The 26,189-nt window shown below is 42.5% G+C and overlaps 1 protein-coding gene and 1 long non-coding RNA gene across 3 annotated transcripts in view; one reads left to right on the top strand and one right to left on the bottom strand.

Moving 5' to 3' along the window:
• FLOT2 (flotillin 2) overlaps positions 1-26,189 on the top strand; it is a 456,818-nt gene that overhangs the window by 68,114 nt on the left and 362,515 nt on the right. The gene's annotated exons all lie outside the window — the stretch shown is intronic.
• LOC146858326 (uncharacterized) lies at positions 1,554-25,845 on the bottom strand. The gene is made up of 3 exons (XR_014980017.1): positions 25,678-25,845; positions 19,202-19,307; positions 1,554-2,134 (listed from the first exon to the last, which is right to left on the bottom strand). It is a non-coding gene; the product is annotated as an uncharacterized LOC146858326 (long non-coding RNA).

Here is a 26,189-nt window from a genome sequence, read left to right as displayed (position 1 = left end):
GCGCAAGCAACTCTCCGCGAAGTTGGCCATGCTCCTTTGTTTGGTCTCCTGCAGGAGGGTTTCGGATGTGAGAGCTCTTGATCTCAGCGGTCGCATTTTTTCCCCTCAAGGGGTCACCTTTCATATTTCTCGCCGCACTAAGTCGAGCTCTAGGATAATCTCTTACCTGGGTTTTGATAGTCAGCCCAAGTTGTGTGTGGTGCGCTGCCTCAAGGCGTATGAGAGCATGACGAGTGAGCACCATCCCCATGGCGTAAACCAACTGCTGATCTCTCTCAGGAAACCCTTCAAGGCTGTCTCTTCTCCCACCATTGCAAGATGGGTCATATGGATCATGAGGGAAGCCGGCATTGACATCTCGCACTTTGGTGCCCATTCAGTGAGAGGAGCTATGGCCTCCAAAGCCTTTACCCTCGGAGCGCGTCTCGAGGATATTCTCAATGCCGCCGACTGGTCATCAGACTCGATGTTTAAAAGGTTCTACTTTAAACCGGTCATTGACATGGCTTCCCTGGTGGTAGACAAGCTTTGAACGAGCATAATCCTCGCCTCCGGTCCTGCCATAGAATTAAACATTTCCTAGTAAACACAAAGGAAAGTTTCAATTCTATTAAGGACTCGGAGGCGAGGGTTATTCCCTCCCAGAGTTCCTGAGTAGTCAGTCGCTCTTTCCCACCCTAACCTGTGAAGGTTGACAGCACCGTAAGGTATAAGTACTGGTCTTTCCTCTTTGGTACAGAGTGTTACGGGTTTGGGTATAACTGTATTTGAAAGTGATAGTCGACTATCCTTGTGTTTTCTTAACCTTGTTCCTCAGTGGAGTATTGCTTTGTGATAACTGAGATAGTTAAGTTCGGATTCATTCAATATTGTCTTACTCCTTTCAGGGCCGGACTCAGCTAAGATGGACTAATGGAATTCGTTGATGTCTTGCCGGTTCGCAGTCAAAGAAAGAGGAGGTGTCCCAGCAGTTCCCGGATCCTAAGGACTGGCGTGGATGCTGATTGGTTGACCTCTTGGACTGCCCTTTCCCTACGGTTCATGGGAAAGAGAGTTTTTTTATGTGAATGTTGAATCTGCTGGTGTTGGAAAATAAAGAAAGCAGAGCATAATCCTCGCCTCCGAGTCCTTAATAGAATTGAAACTTTCCTTCGTGTCTACTAGGAAATTTTTCATTTGTTTGTACATTTTATGTAAGGTATACCAAACATTGTTTAGGCCTCCTTTTAAAAAAGAAATGCCATAACATCGGGCAATTCAGGCTAGCTTTTACCTTTTCATTACAACTGCCAGATGATGAAACTATATTGCACATTGGCTCATTTTTTAGATATGCTGTGAGAGCTCGTAGTACTATGTTCCCGTAATTATGCTTCTATTATTGTTTTTATTATAAGAATTTAACACAATTGCTGCTATATATATATATATATATATATATATTTGTTTTTTTTTATAAATATATATATATATACATACGAATATGAATTCTGCAAATCGTGCAGAAAAGAGGAGCCACACCAGTTCTTCATTCCTTAATAGTGCGGGTTTATTTTGGCAGACAAATGACGTGTTTCGATCTCAGCCGAGATCTTGGTCACATGACCTAAGGTGAGTTTCACAAATATTTAAAGGTGCAGTATACAGGCACGACGCAGCGTGCACAGTTGACATAAAAGAAACACTTAAACATTACCATATGTGCTTGTTCAATTTAGGTTTGTTGATAAAGTTTTAAACAGCATTAATCGTTTCTTTATATTTGTGTTCTTATAATCAGTTTACCAACTCCTAATGTGAGTATAGGAAATGATTCATACAATTAATCCATCATACATTTCAAACGAGATCATGGTATAGTACGCATTTACTTTTGTGTGTTTTTTAAGCACTGATGAAATTCGATAGATGGAGATTAGATAATTGGTATAGTACCAAACAGTCAATTTATTCAATATGTTATCTTGTCATTCATTATCTAATGTACTATCCACATGATATTTTATCTAAAATCAATTAAGCGATTTGTGACGCTAATACTCAAGAGTAGAAGTAATATTGTAGAGACGGCTGTTCACTTGAACTTGCTGAATCTCATGTGCTCTTAACCATAAACCAGTGGCTATTTATCAATCTGTTAGATAAAAGAAAAATATCATTAGAATCAAAATTAATAACATATAATGTATGTAAATCATTTCCAGTAATAGATCATTTAGTATTTTACTGTTATAACACAAATAAATTCCTCGTATTGCGATTATATAACCAAGCTTCCATCTATTCTTGTTAATATTCAAGAACGAGAGACAAACAAAACTTCGAACAACACACAGGTAAAATATGTGAATTAAAATATATTATTTATATTGAATAAAATAAACTAGAAACTCCTGGGTTGGTGGTGGGAAGCATTAAAGCAAGATTATAAATGTAGATATAACTCTTCATCGTTATTCATTCCTGCTGGAAACATGCTACCGGCCAGTAGGATCAGCCTTGACTCAAGGCGACGTAGTACTTGGATTCGGTTTCCTCCTCTAGGATGTTTAGGAATAGTTGCTAGGCCAATGTATCTACCTTTGGTCCAATCACCCTCATGGGCCTCATTGAAGTGTCTTGACGTACTGTAGCTAAGATCACGATTCGTGATTGCTCGCCAGTGTTCAAGAATTCTTTTTTTGACTGGAAAAGTAGTTGACCCAATATACCATTTGTCACATGGACAAACAATGGCATAGACTACAAATTCAGTGCCACAGGAGATAGATTTATTGATTTTCCATTTCTTTTTAGATCTACACAGTGTGATTTCCCTTACATTCACACTGTGGCTACAAGCTTTGAATTTACTGCATTAATAGAAGCCACTCCTCTGCTCTAGCCATGTTTTTTTTATTGTCAGTCTTTAGATGACTATTTACTAGTCTATCTTTGAGTGATAGGGTCTTCCTGTATGTTATCGCTGGTGACCGTCCTAGCTTCAATTCAAGGAGGGGATCTTGTGTGAGAATATGCCATTTTTCTTTCATGATTTTCTTAAGCTCATTAGCTTGTGTGCTAAAAGTGGTTATGAATCTGACTGGTGTCTCTGTATTGTCTCTTCTGTTGGATAATTTAGCAGGCGAGAAGAGAGCATCATTGTGACTGATAGAATCTGCTTTTTTGGCACCTTTATGTAGCATCTTGCTGGGATATCCCCTGTTTTTAAATCTCATCATCATACTTTGTTTATTTTTTTCATACAGTGCATCTGTGCTGCAATTTCTTTTAGCTCTCAGAAACTCACTATATGGAACACTCCATCTGAAATTAGGTGGATGGCATCTAGCTGAATGGAGAATGGAATTGCCTGCCGTCTTCTTTCTATATAGGTCTGTGGACAATTTGCCATCTTCTATTGTCAGCCTTATATCGAGAAAGTCAATACTCTGTTGACTGTGTTGCATGGTAAACTTCAGATTCATCGTATTGTCATTCAAATGATTCACAAATTCAAGGAGATCACACTAATTTCCTTCCCATACAAAGAAGATGTTGTCTATGAATCTCAGCCATAGCCTGATGTTGTTTGACCATGGCTCAGTGTCATCGCTCCAGAGTACCTGCTTCTCCCACCAGCCCACCACCAAATTGGCGTAGCTTGGGGCGAAGCAGGTACCCATGGAAGTACCTTGTAGTTGTTTATACCATCTCCCATTGAACATGAATACATTTTCAGTCAAACAGATCTCAATCATTTGTAGCAGCATACGCGTGTGTTCCAAGCATTCAATATTTCTGGCTTTTAAAAAGTATTGGCACGCTTTCAGACCATCTGTGTGTTTGATGCTTGTATACAAGCTTTCTACGTCTAGGCAGACCATCCAGTATTTATTTTCCCAATGTAGATTTTGGATTTTTTGCAAAAAATCTTTTGTATCTCTTAAATATGAATTGAGGTCTTTGACAAAGGGAAACAAAAAATGGTCAATATACTCAGACGTTTTCTCTAGCAAACTATTCTTAGAGGACACAATTGGACGCCAAGGGGGGTTAACGGAATCCTTGTGTACCTTAGGTAACAAGTAAAAGGTGGGCGTAGTCGGAGTTTCATTCAGTAGGTACTTCTTTCACCCAATTCAAACGTTTCTGATCAAGCCAGTCATTCAGATAGCTATGATACCTATTCTGAAGGGTATCTAGATATGATTTGTCTACCCTCTCATAGCATACAGGATTATTCAGTTGTCTCAGGGCCTCTTGTATGCATTTCTCCCTGTCCATGACTACGATATTACCACCCTTGTCTGATGACTTGATCACTATGGTGTTATCTTTCTGTAAATTGGAAACTGCTTCCCAATGTTTCTTACTCATATTAGTAGGTCTGGGATTTGTATCGATAATTTTAAGCAAATCCTGACTGACCATTTCATGAAATAGGTCAATGTTATCCTTGGGTGTCTGGGGTACATATTTAGATGGAGCTCTAAATTTGGTAAAAGGGGCACCTATTTCTATTTGTAGTGTTTGTAAAGTGATGTCATTACTTCTAGGATCTAAAGGATTTGGTGTATTGGTGGTAATGGTATTCTGATCCTGCATAGTCATAAGAGTAGGGATGTCCGCTATAGTTAATGCTGGAACAGTATTCAGATTGGATTCAAGTGAATTAGTACTATTGTTAATTACATTCTTGCGTAGTGCTTGCAGTTTAAACAATTTTACTTTACGTACAAACTGGTAAAGGTCAATTCTAGTTTGAGCATAGTCTATATGATTATCTGGACAAAAAGACAACCCCAATTTTAAGACCTGTTCTTCAGTAACTGTTATTGGTCTAATTGAGAGATTCATTACCGTTAGTTGTTGGGCGGTGTCATCCATTATTTCTTCTTGTTGTCCTGGCTTCTTGTCCCCATACCAGTATTGCTGTTCCTTTGTTCTCCTGCACCGTCTTTTCTTGCTCTTGTGTTGGCGCCTCTTCCTCTTCCCCCCGGTTTGCCTCTGTAGGACTGTTCATGATTCCTCTGTATGAGGCGCATTTCCTCGGAAAAAGACAACATTTCTCCCTGGTTAGATGCGCCACTGTCAATAGATTCTTGGTCAGAGCTTAAATCCGTTGTTGAGCCATCTGTGCCTTTATTAATTACTCCCAACGCTTTGTCTTTTGCCATATCTGCTCTTACTTTATCAAATTTTCTTGCGAAAGTTAGTATTCTCCCAGTTCGATAGTCTCTTTCGTCACGTTGAAATTTTCTTTCTTTTCTTTCTATCACTCCTTTTTCAAATGTTTTAATTCTTTCATCGACTGTTTTAAGAACATTTTTTACCTCATTCTGATCTGAGTTCTTTTCTAATTCATCCATCAGTATTTCAATTTGTTGCATCAGTTCTTTATGTTCTTCCCATGCATTTTTATTAGCATGTGTAACCTATTTCTTGAGCATGTGTTTGTTTTCTCAGTCCAGTCTTTTAGCAGTTGTGGCTTTGGGCGATTTAATGTGGGAATGATGAAGATTCTTAAGCCCTGTGGTATTCTATTGATTTCTATGTAATTTTGTAAAGAGGTGGCCTGCCACCATCTGCTAGTTTCCTTTTTTCGCAGTCTCTCGAGTTGATTGCCCAATTGTTTAATTGTTGATGTTTCAGGCAGCAATATCCCCTGCGTGCCGGTGTTGTCCCCTGTTTCAGCATTTTTTCTTTTTTTGAATATTAGATTGGCGGACGCTTCCCGCTCTTTTAACCATTCTGCTGCCATTCCTACTCCGCTGTAAAACCGGTCATGCAGACCTCAAGGGAATGAATATATATATTCACTGAAAAAACCATTGGTTTCAGGGATGTTCTAGTTAGTTGGACATTTGACTCATATAAAACCAGAGCAATTCGCCTGTTATAGTTAGTTGAGCTAACTATAACTCGTGCCCCCGCAATGCACTGCTGATGATGTGACAAATTACATCACTCATGACATGGTCAGTGACATCACTGATGATATCTCAAATTACATCACTGATGACATCATCCACGTGAAAATTAGATGCACCTGAGCAGACCCTAATATAACACTTGATACACCCAGTCTAACCTTTAACTGGTGTAAGGAGGTCAACTATCTACTCTGTTATTTCGACCCAACTCACAGCCACATCTAACCACCAACATGTGATACAGCTACTGTTCATGCAGCTCCGACACCCAACAACAACACCCAGCCCCACCACCACCAGAACCGCCCCCCCCCCCCCCCCCGGACCACCCCCCTACTACCACCGAGGCAGCACAAAACAGAACAACGGACCTTCCCAAAACGCCATGCCCCTCAGCCACACAATAGCTGAATGTTGGGAAATGAGCAACCAACTATATATGAAGGAGGCAAGTCACCCATCACTGATACAGCACACAATGCCAAGTGTAACACTCATGTGCTTTTACTATGCAAAGCACAAACCTCTCCATGTGGAGATATACTATTGATATTTGTAGTGTAGTGCACAGTGGATGCAACCATGTTACCTCAGGCAGTGGGGAAGATCTCGTCATGTAGCTGTGTTGTCCCCCCATGGAAGGGGAAGCGGAGTGGGCTGGTCCAATGTACGCCACTCCAGCGTAGGAGTATGAATAAATAGACCAGGCCCTAGGCGTGGTTCACTTGTGGAAAAACCAACGAGTCTGTCAGAACGGCATCCCTCACCCTGGCACGTGGCAGCCACCATAACCGTGGGCCTCCTCGACACAGGGACCCTGCGAACCCAGCGGCACAGCACCGCAGACTTATGTCTGTACCGACTACTGCCTTCGATCTACACTACGGACAGCATGGCTCACAATTCAGATGTAGGGGCAACTGCAGATATCGCAGTCCAGTTCGCAAGACACGTTGCTCCCAGTGTGGCCCACCAAGTCCACGCATCATCGCAGGGTGCACACACGCTGTGTGCTTAAGGTACTACTAGCTCACTGCACCATAAGTCATCGCCACGTGGCCTTTTTAACACAGAATTCATTAGACAAAACACATTGCTCCCAGTGCGGCCCGCCGGGACCACGTCTCATCGCAGGGTGCGCACACGCTGAGTACTCCAGGTGCCACTAACTGTGCGGCTCAACTCAACGCCACGTGGCTGAGCACCCATCCTGACCGCTGCCTCCACCCTACACTGGAGTTACATGGTTCACAATTCAACATTAGTAGCGACGCAAATTGTTTGAGACTATAATGCGTTAAGAAGACCAAATGCTCCCAATCTGTGCAGCTCGAGTCAACGTCACCTGCCTGTGGGCCTTTGCTGACCGCTGCTTCCGGCCTACACTGTGGAATACCGGCGACACGTGGTGCCAACTAACCCTGTTCAACACAAGCCGATACCACTTGTGTACCTGTGTCCTGAGTCCTCAATGGCAGCGACCACAGCACCAGACTCCCTTCGAACACAGAGGGGTATTTCCACTTGGAAGACCGGCGACACGTGGTGCCACTGAACCTGTACTAGGCAAGGTTTGTTTGGGTTACCAACGTATGCATGTGGCTGTGGACCCTACCTCACCGCTACCTCTGCCCTACACTGTGGGCGACCGGCAACAAATGGTACCACTGACCGTCTTCAACACAAGCCGATCCCACATGTGGAACTGTGTCCTGAGTCCTGAATGGCAGTGACCTCAAATTGCCAGCGACCACAGCACCAGACTCCCTTCGATTAGTGTGGCGTATTTGCATATCAAAGTCATCAATGTGGCAAGTATTGCCGACGAAAAGACAACGCAAAAGTTAAATTGTATACAAACTGTCGATTTCCCTTTCCACGTCCAGTAATTTCCAAAGGAAGAGTGAACAGTTTTATGTCAGCAATGAGACATACAATCACTCGAAAATCACCCAAAAATACGTATAATTTAAAAAGAACAGAAGCATCGAAGTACAATAATGATTACAATATGGAGATTTTGAAGATGTGAAATACAAATATGAACATACAATATGATGCAAATAACTCAATTGCTGTTTCTCACTATGTCACATCATATATTACTAACTCTGAGAAGACAGAATTGAAAGAAATGTGGGAAGAAATTCCACAAGAGAAGACACTTAGGAAAATAATGTACAGCTTCAGTTTGAAGATACTTTCACATCGAAAAATTGGATCCTACCAATGTTCGGATCGATAGACATCTGCAGGTTTATATTCAAAGTCAACAGGAACTATCTGGATAAGTCTAGGTTTTCCTGCGGCACGAAATCGAGTTTTAATATAAATGCTATAAAACAAATGTGTGATAATATAGACTTACGTTTCTTTGCTAGTCAAGAGAACTGTACAGAAAATAACAGTTGGGTATGTCTAGGTGTTGATCAACAAATGGAAGATAATACTGTTGTGAAGTTTGAAAAAGAAATAAAGTTTAAAGTAGTTTCTGGTGAAAATCCCAACTATGTTTATATTTATTGCCGACGTACTCATTATAAAATTCAAACTAGGAATGTAGATGTACTACCACTAACCCTGTTCAACACAAGTCGATCCCACATGTGTAACTGTGTCCTGAGTCCTGAATGGCAGTCACCCCAAGTCCGTGGCAGCGACCACAGCATCACACTCCCTTCGATCACTGAGGCACATTTCGATATGCAAGGCCAGCGACATGCAGTCCCGCTAACCCTCTTTAACACAAGCCGATCCCACATGTGTAACTGTGTCCTGAATGGCAGTGACCCCAAGTCCGTGGCAGCAACCACAGCAGCATACTCTCTTTGATCAGTTAGACATATTTCCATATGCAACGGCGGCGACACGTGGTGCCAATAACTCTGTTCAACACAAGCCGATCCCACATGTGCAACTGTGTCCTGAGTCCTGAATGGCAGTGACCCCAACTCCGTACCACCACACTCCCTTTGATCAGTGAGGGGTATTTCCATATGCAACTACAGACTCCAGTAGGCAAGTAAATATCACAGTCCTACACCCTACATATTATCCTTTTAGTATCCTTGCTTCAAGAACTTTTTTTTATATCAGTTATAGCTTTACTACAATGACCAAATTAATCTTCAAATGAAAACTAAAATGGAATAGCAGTCTACACTGCAGGCAGTACAGCTCGCAATTCCATTTTTTAATGCTAATTCCTAACAACAAGATTGTACTCAGAAAATACAACACTTCGTCAGTGTATTCTATACTTATTTCATCTTTTCATCATACGCCTACACTGCACTCACTAGGGCTCCCAATGGAAATTATTTCTTCATTCATTAACTACAGAGTCCACTAGGCAAGTAACTATTACAGGCCTCAAATCTACATAATATCCTTTTAGTATCCTTTCTTCTTGAACATTTTTCATATCAGTTATACCTTTAGTACAATCACCAAATTTATTTTCAAGTACAAACGAACACTCAGCAGTCTACACTGCGGGCAGAAGACCTCGCAATTCTAATTTTGGACATGTGGTGCCAACTAACACTGTCCAACACAAGCCAATCCCAAATGTGTAACTGTACCCTGAGTCCTGAATGGCAGTGACCCCGAAGCCCGTTGCAGCGACCACAGCACCAGACTCCCTCTAATCAGTAAGGCATATTTCCATATGCAAGGCCGGCGACACGTAGTCCCACTAACCCTCTTTAACACAAGCCAATCCCACATGTGTAACTATGTCCTGCGTCCTGAATAGCAGTCACCCCAATTCCGTGGCAGCGACCACAGCACCAGACTCCCTCTGATCTGTGAGGCATATTTCCATATGCAAGGCCAACAGCACGTGGTGCCACTAACCCTGTTCAACACAAGCCGATCCCACATGTGTAACTGTGTCCTGAGTCCTGAATGGCAGTGACCCCAAGACCATGGCAGCCACCACAGCAGCAAACGCTCTTTGATAAGTTAGACATATTTCCATATGCAGTGACCCAAAATTTCATGGCAGCAACCACACCACCACACTCCCTTCGATTAGTGAGGAGTATTTTCATATTGAAGGCTGGCGACAAGTGGTGCCACTAAACCTGCACTACGCAGGCCGGTGAGGCCACCAACGTATGCACGTGGCTGTGAGCCCTTGTTCACCGCTACCTCTGGCCTACACTTCGATCAGCAGGCCTCACAATTCAGATAGAGTCGTGATTCCACATGACGCAGTCCTATAGCCAAGACACATTGCTCCCAATGCGGCCCGTCCACACCAAACATCATCACAGCCTCATACACTCTCAATACTTTTGGTGCCACTATGCCACTTTAACAGAAGCCGATCTCACATGTGTACTGTGTCCTGAGTCCTGAATGGCAGGGACCCCAAGTCCGAGGCACCAACCACCCAACAAACTCCCTTCGATTTGTGAGGCATATTTCGATATGCAAGGCCGGCGACACGTAGTCCCACTAACCCTCTTTAACACAAACCGATCCCACATGTGTAACTGTGTTCTGAATCCTGAATGGCAGTAACCCCAACTTCGTGGCAGCGACCACAGCACCAGACTCCCTTCAGTTTTATTTGTTGTTCTTTTCTTTAAATAATTTTTTTGATATGTAAATTTATACATGTCTACGACTCTTCTTTGTCCAACCGCACAGGGACACTTCCGGGCCCAAGAAGGTTGTTGGGGGTATGATGATAATGTGGGAAGAGGGTGCGTTACCTGCTGATGTTGGGAGAGGCAGCATCAAAGGGTTATCTATCACAGAAAGAACTCCGATATGTTTTCACAAATAACCTCCCACAAATACCAGCTGACGGACTGAATCACAAAATGATTTTTCAGTACTTATGTAGCGTGAGTTATGAACAGTTCGCATCCAGACTCGCAGAGGGACAGCTGCGGCCCGTCCACTCCACTCAGACACATTACTACGAGCCGTCCGCGCCATTGTAGCTATCCCTGCCCTGTTCCGTCATACGCCACGCCACACCACCCAGATTACGTTCCAACGATGGCTCCACATACCTACCTGTCGCAGGCGTACTCGCTGTTCCTGTGCAGGTCAGTGGTCTAGTTCTCCACATCTCCCGCTCACTCCCTGAGGGCAGCTTTACCCACACACCACACCCATCCGGCACATGCGTCACAGGCCATGTGACCACGCAAATATAATAGATCGACAAGATCACATCCTTTATTGCCGGTGCTGACTAGATGCCGGACGCTCCACGTGTCTCAACCATAAAGAGTCTTTCGAAACTTGCGCAGGTTACTCGCACCCTAATTTGTATAGCCCTCAGGGCCCTACTACCCTCTGGCACGGACTTCAGATGCACAGGGTTAGTGCTACCTGAAGCTCATATGGCCATCAGGGGCCTACCACCACGTGGCACGAACTTAACTTCCACAGGCTTAGCGGCCCCAAAAGCTGATGTGGTCTCTGCCATTGATGACTCAGGACTCAGCGACGGGTGTGAGATCTGCCGGGCCGTGGAGAACAAGATGTGGTCTCCGCCATTCATGACTCAGGACTCGGCGACATCTGTGCGATCCGCCAAGCACCTGATGTGGTCTCCGCCATTCATTACTCAGGACTCGGAGACATATCTGGGATGAGTTTTGACGGGCACGTGGAGTGCCCACTGCTGCACACTCCGGTGGCACCAGGTAATTATTTGCTCATGGATGCGCAGGGGCGGCAGTATCTCTCTCTCTCTCCCTCTCTCTCTCTCTCCCCTCTCTCTATCCCTCTCTCTCTCTATCCCGCTCTCTCTCTATCCCGCTCTCTCTCTCTCTCTCTCTCTCTTTCTTCTTTTCCTTCTATCCCTCTAACTCTCTCTCTTCCTTCTCCCTTTCTCACTCCCTTTCTTACCTTCCCTCTCTTTTTCTCTCTGGCTTTTTCTTTCCTTCTATTTTTCTCTATGTCCCTCTCCTTTGATATGCGCATTACACACAACCTTATTTTGTGCTTTATTTTCCAGGCTCTGTCGTCCACATCCATGGTCCCCACAGCAGTGTTCCACCTTGATATTTTGTATTTTTTTTAATAAATGTTGTTTATTACTTTATCGTTGATATATGTTAATAAAAAAATAAAGTTTGGAAAAAAATTAATAACGTTTCTGGTTGTTTTCTTAACTGCTGTGTAACTCTTTCTTGTTCTTATTACTTCTATTTGATGAAGTCCACCATGGTCTTAAATTTTGCAAGACTATCGCGGGAATACTGGTGATGTCTGCAGTTTCCGCCAACTTCTGTATAGTGTTTTAGATTTATCTCAACTTTACTTCCATTAAAGTGCTGATAATGAAATGCAGACTAGCCGTTCCCGTGCAAAAAGACACGAGGTGCACCTTTGCAATTCATTCTAAATACTAAAATCCTGTATTGAATTGCACTGACGTAGTGGCTATACTCACAGTGTACACACAATCATTTACGAAACCTCATTGTATTTATATTGATTGGGAATCGGGCGTCAGGTACTGGATCTTGACGAGATACACTGGCCAGTTCGTATATTTTCCTGCACACGCAAAAAATCACATCACAACTCTCACACCAACTGCAATGTGAAACAAATTCCGGTGATAAGCCACGTTAGCACCAGGGATTTTACACCTGCTTTCTGATGGTATTAAGCAGGACGACTACTTGCACCATGAAAGAGAACACAGCCAAGAGCCTCACCAGAACACCCACAGGTGCCATAGAATAAATGAGCATGATACAGGGATACCCATGAGGGCCACAAGACTCTTCGGAACAACTCCGGGACCGCCAACGCCCCCCAAACCCGCATCTGAGCAAGTGTGTCCCTCTTGTCATTGTGTTAGCATGATAAGCACCAGCCCTGCAACATCACAGTGTGCTATCACGTCAGCGTTGGCAGTGAGCCTGGACATCTAGCTACGCACGCATCCTCCTGCATGCACTACTGGAGTGTGCTGGTCCGGAGTACACAGGTCAGCGTGTGCCTATCCAACAACAGGAACGGTGTGTCTCGGACATCTCCGTGTACAGGAAGTGCGGTAAGTGTGTCTCTGTGTTCTGGTGTGGCCAGCCACAAGGGCTGCAGCAGTCGATGATGTAAAGTGGCATGCACCACCTCCAAACCGCACTGTGATGGTGTAGTTGGAATGCAGCAGCACATGCGCAAATAGGCATTACAATGGTGTGCCGTACGAGTGCACGAGATACAACAGCGCACCGTACAAAAGTGTGGGAGCTCGTGGGAGGGAGGAGCAGCTGTTTGCAACTTAACAGACAGTGAACTCACCCATGTGCCACGTGCTGGGCATCTCATCCATGATGACCACGGTCGCAGGCATCCCACAACACCAACCTTTGTACACATCCTCTATGAATGCAGCGTGGTTTTCACTTCTATGCGCGTTCACTGATGTGATGTGGAGAGTTGTGTGACTTGTGCTCCTTGTTGGTGTGTTTCATTTTGGCCATTGTTTTTCTATACTTGTGCTATACTTAATTGTGCATGTCTGCCATACTGCCCATCTCCCCCGTCCCCCCACTCCCTGCTTCTTCCTCTTCCTGGTGCTGTTCTGTCTATAATTTTGTTGCTCCACACATAAATACACGTAAAGAACAAATTCGAATAGTTCCTTGATTCTTTTAGGTTTCAAAACTTCTCTCTCTTAGTTTCTTTTTAATTTTCCATACAAACAGTTTTTTAAAATATTTAACAACACATAGAAGTCAGAAGTGCAATGTATTCTATCAACACACTTTCTAGAACATTCTACAACACGTGCAGGTTAAAAGTTCATCAATCTTTTTAAACTTAACCATATTTTTTTGCAACATTTTCTCGAACGTTTACAGCACGTGCAGGTTAAAAGTTCACGATTGTTTTAAGTTCTAACAGTGCCTTCCACATGCAAGTAGCAGGTGTGGTTGAGTTGACAACTTTTATCCTATGATATGTACTGCATGTTGAAACTGCTTTTTCTTAACCAATCACAAAGATGCTTTTCCACAAAACGAATAAGCACCCTACTTTTAAAAAAGAATGCTTTTCGTCTCCCAATCACGTATCGTTTTGTATGGCAATAAAAAGTAGTTCCCCATATTTAAACATATCTCTTATTCTACCCAGGAACTGCATGAGCTACAGACATCTTTCCATACCTTCCAGCCATACCTTTAAAATGCTAGTGTGGATCGTAGGACATAGCTATATTTTCTGGTGCAAGAGATATGCAGAACAGAGACGTATTGACTTAGACCTAGGTTTACAAAATGTGGACATTAAATGGTTTGCACAGAGAGGATTGAAGTGGCACCAATTGTTGCCTTTGGTTAAAACCGGTTTGCATCTCCAACACCCTGACCTCATGATTGTGCACTGTGGTGGAAAACGACCTAGGCACATTGACTGGGGTAAGTTTGGAAATGCTTATGAAGAATACCTTTGGACAATTGATGTTACTTTTCCCTCAAACTGTCTTTGTATATTCCAATATATGCCAAAGACAGAAGTGGAAATGGTCAAAACAATTTTGTCCTCAGATTGAAAAATCTAGGAAGTAACTCAACATAGCTGTGTCTGCATACCTCAGAGACGACAAAATGGGGTCCATCTACAACGACAACATACGTTTTGATATGGCTGATATCTACAGAAGTGATGGAGTACACTTCACAGAAATCGAGTTTTCCTGAATAACTTTAAGCTGTGCATCCGCACTTATATGTAGCTCCAACTAATCAACACAAGGGCTGTTTTTAGAGCCACCCTATAACTGACCACTTAGGCCTGCTATTTTAGAGCCAGGTAACGGCAACTCCCGGACCCTCGCCAAAATTTATTCTCCACACAGCTATGACGCAGCGGCCAGATCATCTGACTTTGCAGCACAGAGCTCTCGCTTTGATCACCACCTCTACTCCCCATAGGGGTGAGTAGTTTGCGCTTTACAAATACCGTATTGATTTACCTTCGCACTCCCTGTACAACACCACCTAAGCACCATATACAAGTTGGACAAGTGTGGCACAGCGCTCAGAGCACATGACTTCACAGCATAGCAAACACAGGCTCACGGTTTCATACCCGAGTCTAGCAGCAGCTCAATTTAGCAGCATGACACTCTAGGCAATACCTCACTTAATTTCCATACCCAGCACTTTCAGACCCATAGGTGTCAGTAGTTCACCGGCTTTACCCCGAGTCCGTCAGCAGCTCAGCTTACGCCCCCAGCGCCATCAGACTCGTTGGGAGTGAGTATTATTGCACTTTACAAATACCGAATTGATTTGATACGCGTGATTGTACCTTCGCACTGCCTGTATAACACCCCCTAAGCACAAGTTACAATGTTCGAAACAAACGTTCCTCCGAGTAGGTATAACTACATACTGACACTACTTGGACAGATGTGGCACTGCGGCCAGAGCACGTGACTTCACAGCATATGACACACTTTTTGGACTCAAGCTTTCATACCCGAGTCCGGCAGCAGCTCAGCCTAGCACCATGACACTGTACACAATACCTCACATATTTTCCGTGCCCCAGGACTTTCAGACCAGTACGGGTCAGTAGTTCGTCTTAGTAGGTATAAACACATGCTGACACTATTTCTACAGGTGTAGCGCAGCGGCCACCGCACATGACTTCACAGCATAAGACACACAATTTGGGTTCACGCTTTAATCCCCGACTCCCGCCCCAGCTCACCTTAGCAGCATCAGACTCTAGGCAATACCTCACTTAATTTCCGTAGCCCAGCACTTTCACACTGATTACTTCACTTCACATCCCGTCTATAGCACACCCTAAACACCCCACAGAGGTTACAGTGCTCCTACCCTCCTCTTTCCTACTTTTTTCAGCCTTTTTTCCCCTTACTCGCGTCGACGGAATCACAAAATGGCGGCCAACACTTCCTAGTAGCAACCGCTCGCAACGCTCACAACCAATAAGCAGCAAGCTTGTGCTCGTAACGCCTCAGCCAATCAGATGGCGGAATTCCCAAATGTCGATATCTGTAAATTTCGATATTTCTCAAACTACTGAACAGATTTTCATTAAATAAACAAAAGTGTGCTTTCTAGAACAAGACCCTTCTCCCTGCCAAATTTGGGGTAATTCCGTTCACCCGTTCGACCTGTAGCCTTGTCTAAAGTTTCCTGTGGAAATTAACATGGAGAAAACACGTTTTGGGACCCCCCTTTTTTCTTGCCCCCCCCCCTTGACGAATCACCCCCAAACTTCCCACATAGAAGCTGACATGAACAAAGAATTAGTTTGGAAAATTTCATGAAGATTCATCAAGCGACGCCAAAGTTATAAGCAAAACAAAAAATGCTCTTCCTATGGAAACTTGGTCCTAACTATAACTACCTACTGGCGACTGCCAGTAGGTAATATATATATATATAGATACATACATACACACGGTAGCCTTCACCACTGCAATCCTCAGCCAAACAGCCGAAAACAGACCCAATACTCAGTGCAAAGTTTTTAATTTATTATTAAATGCCCTACGTGTCCGCCATGACATGTTTCAGCCTTCAGGAGGTCTTGATCACATGACGCTTTTGGAGGAGTGTGCAAAATTTAAAGTGCTACGTGCGTAAAACCGTGATTAGCATAAAGCTCATGACAGTAGACATAGAGGAAACACTCATTTGTATGAGAGAGGCAAATGCCTGATTTGATGAATACCAGCACTAATAAAATAAATTAAACGCAATAAATAATAAACATTGCATCATGAATATTAAGTGCGTTGAAAAATATTCAATTCAAGGAATTTTTTTGAAATACATTAAACTACCTTAAAATTGACGCTTGCTAGAAAAATTATTAAAATACAATACAAACCAAGTGGGTAATAACTCATCATTGTAAAGCAAGGAAAGAACCAATGGTTATCCTGCATTGCTAGGCTAAAAATATCTTAACGAAACCAACTGATTAATATTCAAAATATGCTGAATAGTGCATTAATTGGTTGCCATATGTATATTATACATGTTTTAATTTAAAATGTACATATAAACTTTACATTTTTTAAAAAAGGTTTCCATTATAAACAATTGCCATGAAGAGAATAAATAGCCTAAAAAAACCAAAAGTGCTAGTGCAAAAGACGAACAGCAGCAACATACATATATATATTTTATTTTTTATTTTTGCATATGTGTATATATATATATATATATATATATGACTTTTATTCCTCTAATTGCTTTTATTTCATGTGATTTTTATTGTTTACAGATTGTCTTGTTACTTTTATGGATGTTCACTGCATCCAAATAAACCATATTCTTATTCTGAAGTACGTATATTTATATATTTACCATAATTGTAAATTTAAGAAAGTTAAAATATGTGTTTCTAGTAATATATAAATAAATAATATAAACAAATGCCTAAAATGCAATTCGAACCTACACATCTAACTTTAAAATAACTTTAAAAATCTGAAATTCAAGTATATATTGATAGAAAAATATACATTTATATCAATAATATGTGTATATATATATTATATAATGTAAAAAATCATTCTTAAATACAAATATCTTAATAATTCATTTTATATACAAAAACAGAATATAACAATGTATACTTATTGTTTAAAAAATATAAAAGCATACTATATAAATATTAAAGTATTAAACATACATTTAAAAAATAAGTTACTAAAACTGATATTGTCAAACATATTTTTCTATAAAAAAAAACACAATTCAAAAAAATGTAAAAGAATGTGTACCCTCAAGGCTCAGATTTCTTATTCTAACAAATGTTGGGGAAATTAATACATGGGGTCAAATATGCTAGTCTAACTTCAGTACAACAAATACTGAGAAAAGTGCATACATAAAAGCAGTGGTCAGATTTATTATTCCATCCATTCAAGGGTGTAAGATATACTGTTGTAAATGCAATCTAAGAAACCTTGGGAAAATGTTAATTTGGAAGGGTGAGGGGTAAGGGTCAGATTTAACCACAGTGGGGAAAGTATAAATATTGGGGAGATCACGTTTGCTATTCTATCTCCGTCTAACAAACATTGGAGAAAGTAAATTTACTTAAAGGAGTTGTGATTAATTATACCTACTCCAAGCCCACAAACCCTGAGGAAAGTGTACACATGGGAGTGGGCAGATTTATTTTTCTAACTCCAGTCTAACAAGCATTGAGGAAAGTACATACATTGGGAGGTTAGATTTACTATTCTAACTCCTGTCTAATGAACATTGGGGAAAGTGAATACATTGGGGGAGGTTGTAAGATGTAACATTGTAACACAAGTTCAACAAGCAGGTTCGTCGTCAACCCCCTGCCTTAGTAGCTACAGTGGGGTTGGAGCTGTTGATGGGACCATTCTGTCTGCAGCTTGGCAGAAAAAGTCTCAGAATTAATGTGAAAGGGTGTGATGGTGAGTAAGTGAAAGGATAGATGGATGGGTGGATGGATAAATGCATGAATGAATGAATGAATGAAAGGATTCATATGAAGATGGATGAGTGAAAGGAAGGGAAAACAGGTGGATGGATGGGGTGAAAGGCTGAATGAATGAATTAGCAAACTGATTGATGGATGAGTGAAAGAATGGATGTATGAATGGATGAGTGACAAAATTAATAGATAAATGAGAGGAAGGACAGATGGTTGGCTGGATGGATGGATGAGCTAAAGGGTGAATGAAAGGGTGGATGAATAAATGAGTGAGTAAAAGGATAAATGGATGAGTGAAATGCTAAATGAATGGATGAGCAGATGGATAGGTCTACGGGGGGGAACGGATGAGTGAAAGGATGGAAGGATTAGTGAAAGGGCGTGTGGATTAGCAAAAGGATGAATGGATGATTGAAAGGATGGATGGATTAATGTATGAAAGAGGGATTAATAACTGTAGGGATGGATAAGTAGGGATGGATGACTGAGTGGGTGGATAGCTGGGTTTGATGGATAGGTTTGAAGATGGATGGATCAGTTTAAATATGGATAAGCAGACTGATGGAATGGTGACAGACTGAATGGTGAATGAACGATTAAATGGATGACAGAATGTAAAAATGAAATTATGGATATAGAGGGTGGGTGGATAAATGGATCGATGCTTAGGTGGAAAGGGCAAGCAAGCTGTTCTGGGGGCGGGTCGCAATGACTTGCTATGCCTGCTTGGTGACATAAGAGCTTTGGTTCAAAGTGGAGGGTATTTTAATTTTCTGTTTATTCCTTTGCTAACAACTGTTGCTTAAATTGTACATATTGGGATAAGGGTTCATATTTACTATTCCAGGTGTCTCCAACCAGTCGATCACGAGCTGTCGGTAGTTCGCCAACCCCACTCAGAGTAGCTCACGGCCTTGTAACTTCACTAACAAAACTGTGTTATGCCTGTAATAAAAGAAGACTGTGTATTTTACATTTTGTGTATTTATATTGCATATTTTACTTGTAATGCCGTTTCCATGTAAATTAGTGCTTGCTTGCCCTCACAGATACCAGCTGCTGCAAACTCAGCTGAAGGAGAACAGGTTACACTTGCCACATATTTTGCGCTGCTAGGAACCATGCTCAGGGACATTGCGACTGTGTCAGGGACACTGGGACCATGCCTGCAACCTTCAAGCGTCAGCCGGGTTCTGGCTTGTGCATAGGCTCGGGTGGCACCAAGCAGCAGTACAGCACTCGAGCCTTGCAAGAGGCCCATGACTGTGGCTGATGCAGTGGCGGCTGGCATCTTCAGGGTGGGGACTGGTGCGTGCGCAAACCAAATTAAAAACTTACCTCACACGTCCTCTGCTCCGGACCTCTTCTTCCGACTGAAGTGTGGTACCAGCAACCTCACTTGCCCAGTCCGGGCGCTGCTCACATGCAGCATGAGAGCAGCACATGGTTGGTTGGAGCGGCCTCTCTTGACGCTCTACAGTGCACTGGAGGACTGCACTTGCTCTCAACCCAGCTCTGTTGAGAGGTTTATAGTATGCATGTCTGGCGGGCTGTCGCAAGACGGCCAGCCAAGACGACATGCACACTTTAAACAGTGCACAGGCAGCCCTCTGCCCACCACTCCTCCCTGCTGCCACTCAGCAGGTCCCGCCCCGTCCTGACACTCGGTTCAGGAGGGGATGTTGAAAAATATAATGGCAATGAATTACCATTTTATTTTTCATCTCTAGGGTTTGGGGGCATTTAAGTGGGGCGAGGCTCCTTCGCTCAAACGGAGGAGCAGCCCCTGGGCCAGTGCCCGGTGCAGAGCCGTCTTATCAGCCTGAAGCAGTGCCCTGCAGAGAGCTAGGCAACAAGTCCCTGAAGAGGCTTGGCTTTGGGACTTCGCAAGGTGCCTGGCCCGCTTCGTGACGCAGGGTGGGTTTTGATATCTAAAGGATCAGCCTTCACGGAGGTAATTTAAAAAAAAAAATATAAAGAATGTGAGTGTGTTTAATAAATGTTCTCGTTGATATAAGCGGGGATGGGGGCTGAAACCTAAGCGCCCAAAGATTTCAGCCCATGTGGCTTTTGTAAGTGCAGGTAGTGATTAATGCAACGGTGTCCAGCCCAATGAGCGCCATGCAGAAGACCTCCATGAATGTCATTTTACCAGGCTTTGTTTTACGTACTAGCTTGAGAAATATGCAGAGAGGAACAAAAGTATTATTTAGAAAAACAGTGTACCATGTACAAATCATGTATAATTTCACAGAAAAGTAACTGTCAGAAAATTGAAAATACATGTAAGTGAGCCCAAATCCACTATACGAAAAAACATGATGCAATCTGTCGAAAGACCTGATAGAGAATAACCATCAAATACCAGAAATGAGATACAGGGTTATTGTAAAAATAATTACACCGCAACTTGGAGTCAATATAGAAGGTACAGTAGGCTTTATTTTCCAAAACAAGGGCTACCTAAAACTAGGGCTCTTCTTGAAAGGGGACTTTCTGAGGTGTGCTCTTGCAGTTGGTGCTGCGGTTGGGGTGCTTCAATAACCCAGACTTAACAGCATATTTAGAGTGTGTGTGCACTGGAAAAAGGCCATGGTTTTGTGGGAAGTTACACATGGCTGTTTTGTGCATGAAAGAAGGAAGTATTTCATGACTCTCCTCGATGGCAAACGCATTCTAAAGTGGCAAAGTATCAAGTGATTTCCCAAACACCACACTTAATTACAACTTTAAAAAGCCAAAAGAAAGGAGAGGGGGTAGTTGGATAAGAATGAGAGGCTGAAGCATTGATGAAATAAATTGGAACTAAATATTTTTTAAAGGAAAAAGGCGCTTTGACTTAAGTTATGAGTATTAGATCTGAGTCTAGACCGCCCCTCTGAAAGTAGCACCGGAGGAAGGACTGCAGATCACCTTGTATCCTGGAGCTCCCTGTGCCTTTTTAGGTCTCGCATAGCGAACGCAGCGCATGCGCTGCATCGCCTTGGTGAGAGTATTGTTGTCGGTTTGGTGCGCGAAGGGAGACAAACCATCTGCGCGCACGGACAGGCGATGTGCGCGCGCGTGGCGTCTCCTCTCTGCCTCACACGCTCCCACCGCGCGCTCACACGCTCCCAGCTTTTTTAGTTGCGCGCTGCAACTATACAAGGCAGACACACGCTTGTTTTATCCTGCAAGCACGCTGTGTAATTTCACTAATCACCTTCAACTCTTTTAATTTACTGGATTCTGTCGTTCACGGTCCTGACGCCATGCTCACTGGAAAGTGCTACCCCTCGCTCTACATTGAAATTCTCTGTGAGGGTTCTTGTTACTATAAATCACCATGCCCCGATTTCATGTTGGTAAGTTTATCTTTTTGTATCAGCTGTATAAAGCGATGGAACGGTTCAAGTGGAAAACCACTCTCTCTTGGTGTAAGCAGATGTTTCGTTCCCTGTTTTCTTTAATGACAGTATTTCCTCGGCACTCTACGTGTAATTTGTACTTACAGGAAATTAGACGGAGCGTGAAAAATAACAAAGTCTGGGTCACTTGTCAGCTGGTTTCATGGAGATGGCGTGACTGAGAGCCAGTAGCTCGCAGCTGACCGCTTCACAGTTTGTTCTCGATTAGTGGCTGACTTTGAAGCTAATGTTGACTAGGTCAGTGCAAACTAAACACCCTGTCAGCCCTGCATCCTCTTTGAATGCACTGAAGAAAAACAGACAGGGACACGCTTTAATAAGGTTAGAATAAATGTCATAGTTTGTGTTATCACTTCCTTGCTCCCCCAAACCGCACATTGCATTCCCCTTCCACACTTGAATATTGCAGACTCATGGAAGAAATGAACGGCACAAAATTAAGAGTTCAGATTGCATGAATCTTGCCAAGGCTGGATTACCTGCACATAAAACAGAATCTGAGCAAAGTTTGCCTTGAATGCACGTTCCGAACAAGTACTAACAATGAGGGGCATTCTTCGCATGCCACACACCCTGGCACCAGATGTAACCTGTTGGCTGTTCTTATGCGCATTCTGAACAGTGCACATGAAGAGTCCAGTGGTGACGAGCACTCCCTAGCCCCTGACTCAAGTTATATTCAGAGTTCCACACATGTTACCTATGCGCCTACCTTAACCTTGAGCGCAGTGCAGTTAATGTTATTCCCAAGCAATATCGAGTGAACGTATCTCTGGAAAAGTACTTTTAAAAAAACAGATTGGTAGCAGTCAAGAAATGACACAAAGATCACATCAAGATCATGTAGAAATCAAGGAATTTCGCGTTTTTTCTGGTTTTTTTTTTATCATGGAGGGTTAGCTGATTAGTGGAGAAAACCAGACACCATTGCCAGCAATATACACTCATGCCTGTGCAAAAACAGAGTCTTCGTATAGATAAACGTGAAAAAATGTATATTTACAACATTCAAATACTTATATGCTTAAATCCACTTTCTTACAACCTTGTAGTCCCAGCTGTCTTTAAACAAAACATGCTTGTGTTAGGCTCCACTGTTGCAGCTGTGTGAACCATATCCATCCTCTACCATGACTGCCTACATGCAGTGCATGCCTGCCAGTGGCCTCTGTTGTCCATAAGTGGGCTCTAAGTAGTGTTTGGCATGGCTGCGTTTACTTTGTCTAATTACTTTGTTATCATAGCCATAGCTTTACTGTCCAATTACTATAAAAGCTTATAATATGGTATGGTGTACACTTTTTCTTTAAATAATCACTCCACTGCAAAAAATAAATATAAAATAAACAACATTGCCATTTATGATGTCAATAGCTCTAACTCCAGCAAATGCGAGACCTATTGCATTCCAAATGCTTGTTTTAAAAGTTGGCACTCTGTTCTTTCTCTTTCACCTCTACAATAAAACCTAACGTATTCCAACTGCTGGCTCTAGTTTCTGCCGGTTGCACTTCAGCCATGTACTAGGACCCTCTCACCAGTACTTCCCATTTTTGAGACGCTTTTTCTTTTATCATTTCATCAGTTTATTCCAGATTATCATTCCAGTGCTGAGGAGAACTGGTGGGTGCTTTCTGTAGCTCTCAGTGACCGAGTACCAAGATGATGCCAAGTTAGTGCTTTGGGAAGGCACAACTACTGGCGTTGGTAAGTGGATTTGTGCTAAACAGTATCATAGCCAGTTTGTTATGGATCCTAGTGCAAGAAAATAAATGCCCAGCCACCCTGCTGCTGTTTGAATGATAAAATACAGAAATAATCAGGCCTCGGAGCCCTAGAGCCATTGCACCTGCTGCACCAGTGAAAGCTATGCTCATGGTGCTAAGGGACAAGTTAGCAAGTGAACTATGGGAGAGTCTGGGGCAGGTTGCATGGTTTATTGCATCAACATCCCCCACCTTCCTAAATCACATCACCAAACACAGCATGGCCAATAGCTTTCAAATAGTAGTTTTTCATATTGGAGCCAGAGCATTGACTTTGAAAGTGCCCAGAGGCCCCCTGCCTCCACATGCATGGTGCCTATAAATGTAGAGGCAAGACAATGCAGGAGTTGCCCGCCCTTTGGTAGCTCACAATGATTTCCAGTGATCAGAAATAGCTCTCACTAAAGAAAATATTGCACAGCTATACTAGTCTAATTTTCACTTGAGAAAGTACATACATTGGGGAGATCAGATGTTCCGTTCATCTCACCAATCATTTTCTTAAACTAACATATCCTCCACCATTGTTAGCGATGCCTCTAATTCCACCACAAAACAAATTGAGGTAATGCATGCAAGGTTTTCTTCTGAGAACACAAGACTAAATTCACTAACCAAAAAGGAATACATTAACCACTAATCTAGGGTTCCAGAGTAGTGTGCTACTTGATATAAAGTGCTTGCATGTAAGCACACGTACACTTCAGCAGAAAGTTGAAAACATAAATGTTTCCAAAATAACTACATCATGCCAAAGCTTGGCATAATAATCACACCCTCAAGTGCAATCTACAGTTTACAGATCTCGCACAGCCCAACCAGCATACATTTTCTATGTCCATGTAAGATATTAAGGGCTGACCTCTGTCTACCCTGGGTATTTTATAGTATCATCGACTCAAACATAACCCCCCTGGCCTGCACTAATCATAATACTGTAACATTCATACTGCTTGGCCCTCTTACAGTCACTTAAGACAGATCTAATACAGCTCATGCCCATCACCCACTATTGTACAGGTTCAGTGTAATAAACCACCCATCACCAACCGAATAGACATAGAATAACTGAAGATATATTTAACATACCATTAGCCAAATGAAGACTCTAATTCAGTCCAACATTGAAGGTCTTCACGAGCTACACACGATGACAGATGCTTGACATATTACTATGACACTCAGATATGTGATGATAGCAATAAAGTCCATCCTAACAGATCTCCCCACCATTTCTCCCTTCAAACTAGGACTGCTCAGGATGATAAACTTTAAACAAAATATCCCAGAATGGACAACGCAGTGCAGTAACCAGCTTATTGGACTATGATTATATGAAATACCAAAAAGGGACCCGCAGAGCTGTTCAAAGCTGCCATCTTACTGAAAACTGTAAATTGTGTTAATTTCTTCAGCAGACAGTTGAGAGCTGCATCCCATAACACAATAGCCGTACAGCAGAGGTCGTCATGCACAACATGGAAAATCTTCCAACTTAGGATCAAAAATAACAAGAACACCCTTCCAACTAGACATCACATGCCAACATATTCGTAAGTGAAATAAGGGAGATTTTATTTGAAAAACAATCAGGGGAATTTATTTTCTCCATTGACTTATATTGAGGTAGAGGTGATTTTAGGCTGGAGATAGCTACAATAAAGCCCTCAAACAATCGCGAGTCTCCGTCTGAATTGGGTCTGCTTGCATAAATACATAGGGGTAGAAAGTGCCATGTAAATGTTGCAGTACAATATACACACTTTTCATATTTTGGCCCACTATTTTTTTATAATCATGATATTTTGACCACTGTATTACTGTCAGTCAATATTTGTCAATGTATATTATGGTGAAATACCGGTGCAGCCAGGGGTCGGAAAGATTTAAGAGACCTTGGAACTCCTACCCTAACTGGATACTTCAGTTTAGTAACCACTGCAGTTGAATTCCTAGGTTTAACATTTTCTAATTTGAAAACTGTTATGGTCTTTGTTCTCTTGGTGCCCAGAAATGCGATGATGTATTGGAGTCCTGGACACTGGCAAAAGTGACAGTTGAGAGCGGAAGCAGGTAAGCCTCACTGATGTAGCTAGACATCAATAAATTCTGGAAATAGTAATGAAGTGTCATCATGCTTACTTCAATTTGGTGACGAGAGTCTGCCACAGTTACATCCAGCTAGAGTGCAGCAGAACCCAAGCGTAGCTGACTTTAAATCTGCATTTTCTATGCTGGAGCCAGGATCAGTGTCGTCGAAACCACGTTTACAACGACGTGCCACCACTTCTTCCTGCATTCTGGCGACCTCTCAGCCTTCTCCGATCACTGGTAAGTAAGCAGTGGGGGCAAATGAAAAAATGTATTAGCCCAACACAGGTTAAGCATTAAGCGAGAGACCGGAGAGTCATGGCGCAAGCCTGCTGCGAGAGTTCTCAGCGCAAGCATACAACGCAAGTCACAGCAACAACGGCGGCAATTGTGTAAAGCACGAGTAGGACACCGTAAACAAGGGGTGCGTCACATTGCGAATTGAAAATAATTTAGAAACCATTGAGGGTTTTATCAAGGAAAAAGGTTCTATTGGTAAATGCGCTAGGTAAGGAAGAGCCACATATGTTTAAGTTGAGAGTGAAGGAGAGATTAAGCAGGAG

Source organism: Triturus cristatus, chromosome 3_2 (assembly GCF_964204655.1).
Source record: "Triturus cristatus chromosome 3_2, aTriCri1.1, whole genome shotgun sequence".
NCBI classification, from domain to species: domain Eukaryota; kingdom Metazoa; phylum Chordata; class Amphibia; order Caudata; family Salamandridae; genus Triturus; species Triturus cristatus.
The sequence above is the reverse complement of the archived record's forward strand: the minus strand, read 5'-3'. Positions and strand labels throughout refer to the sequence as shown.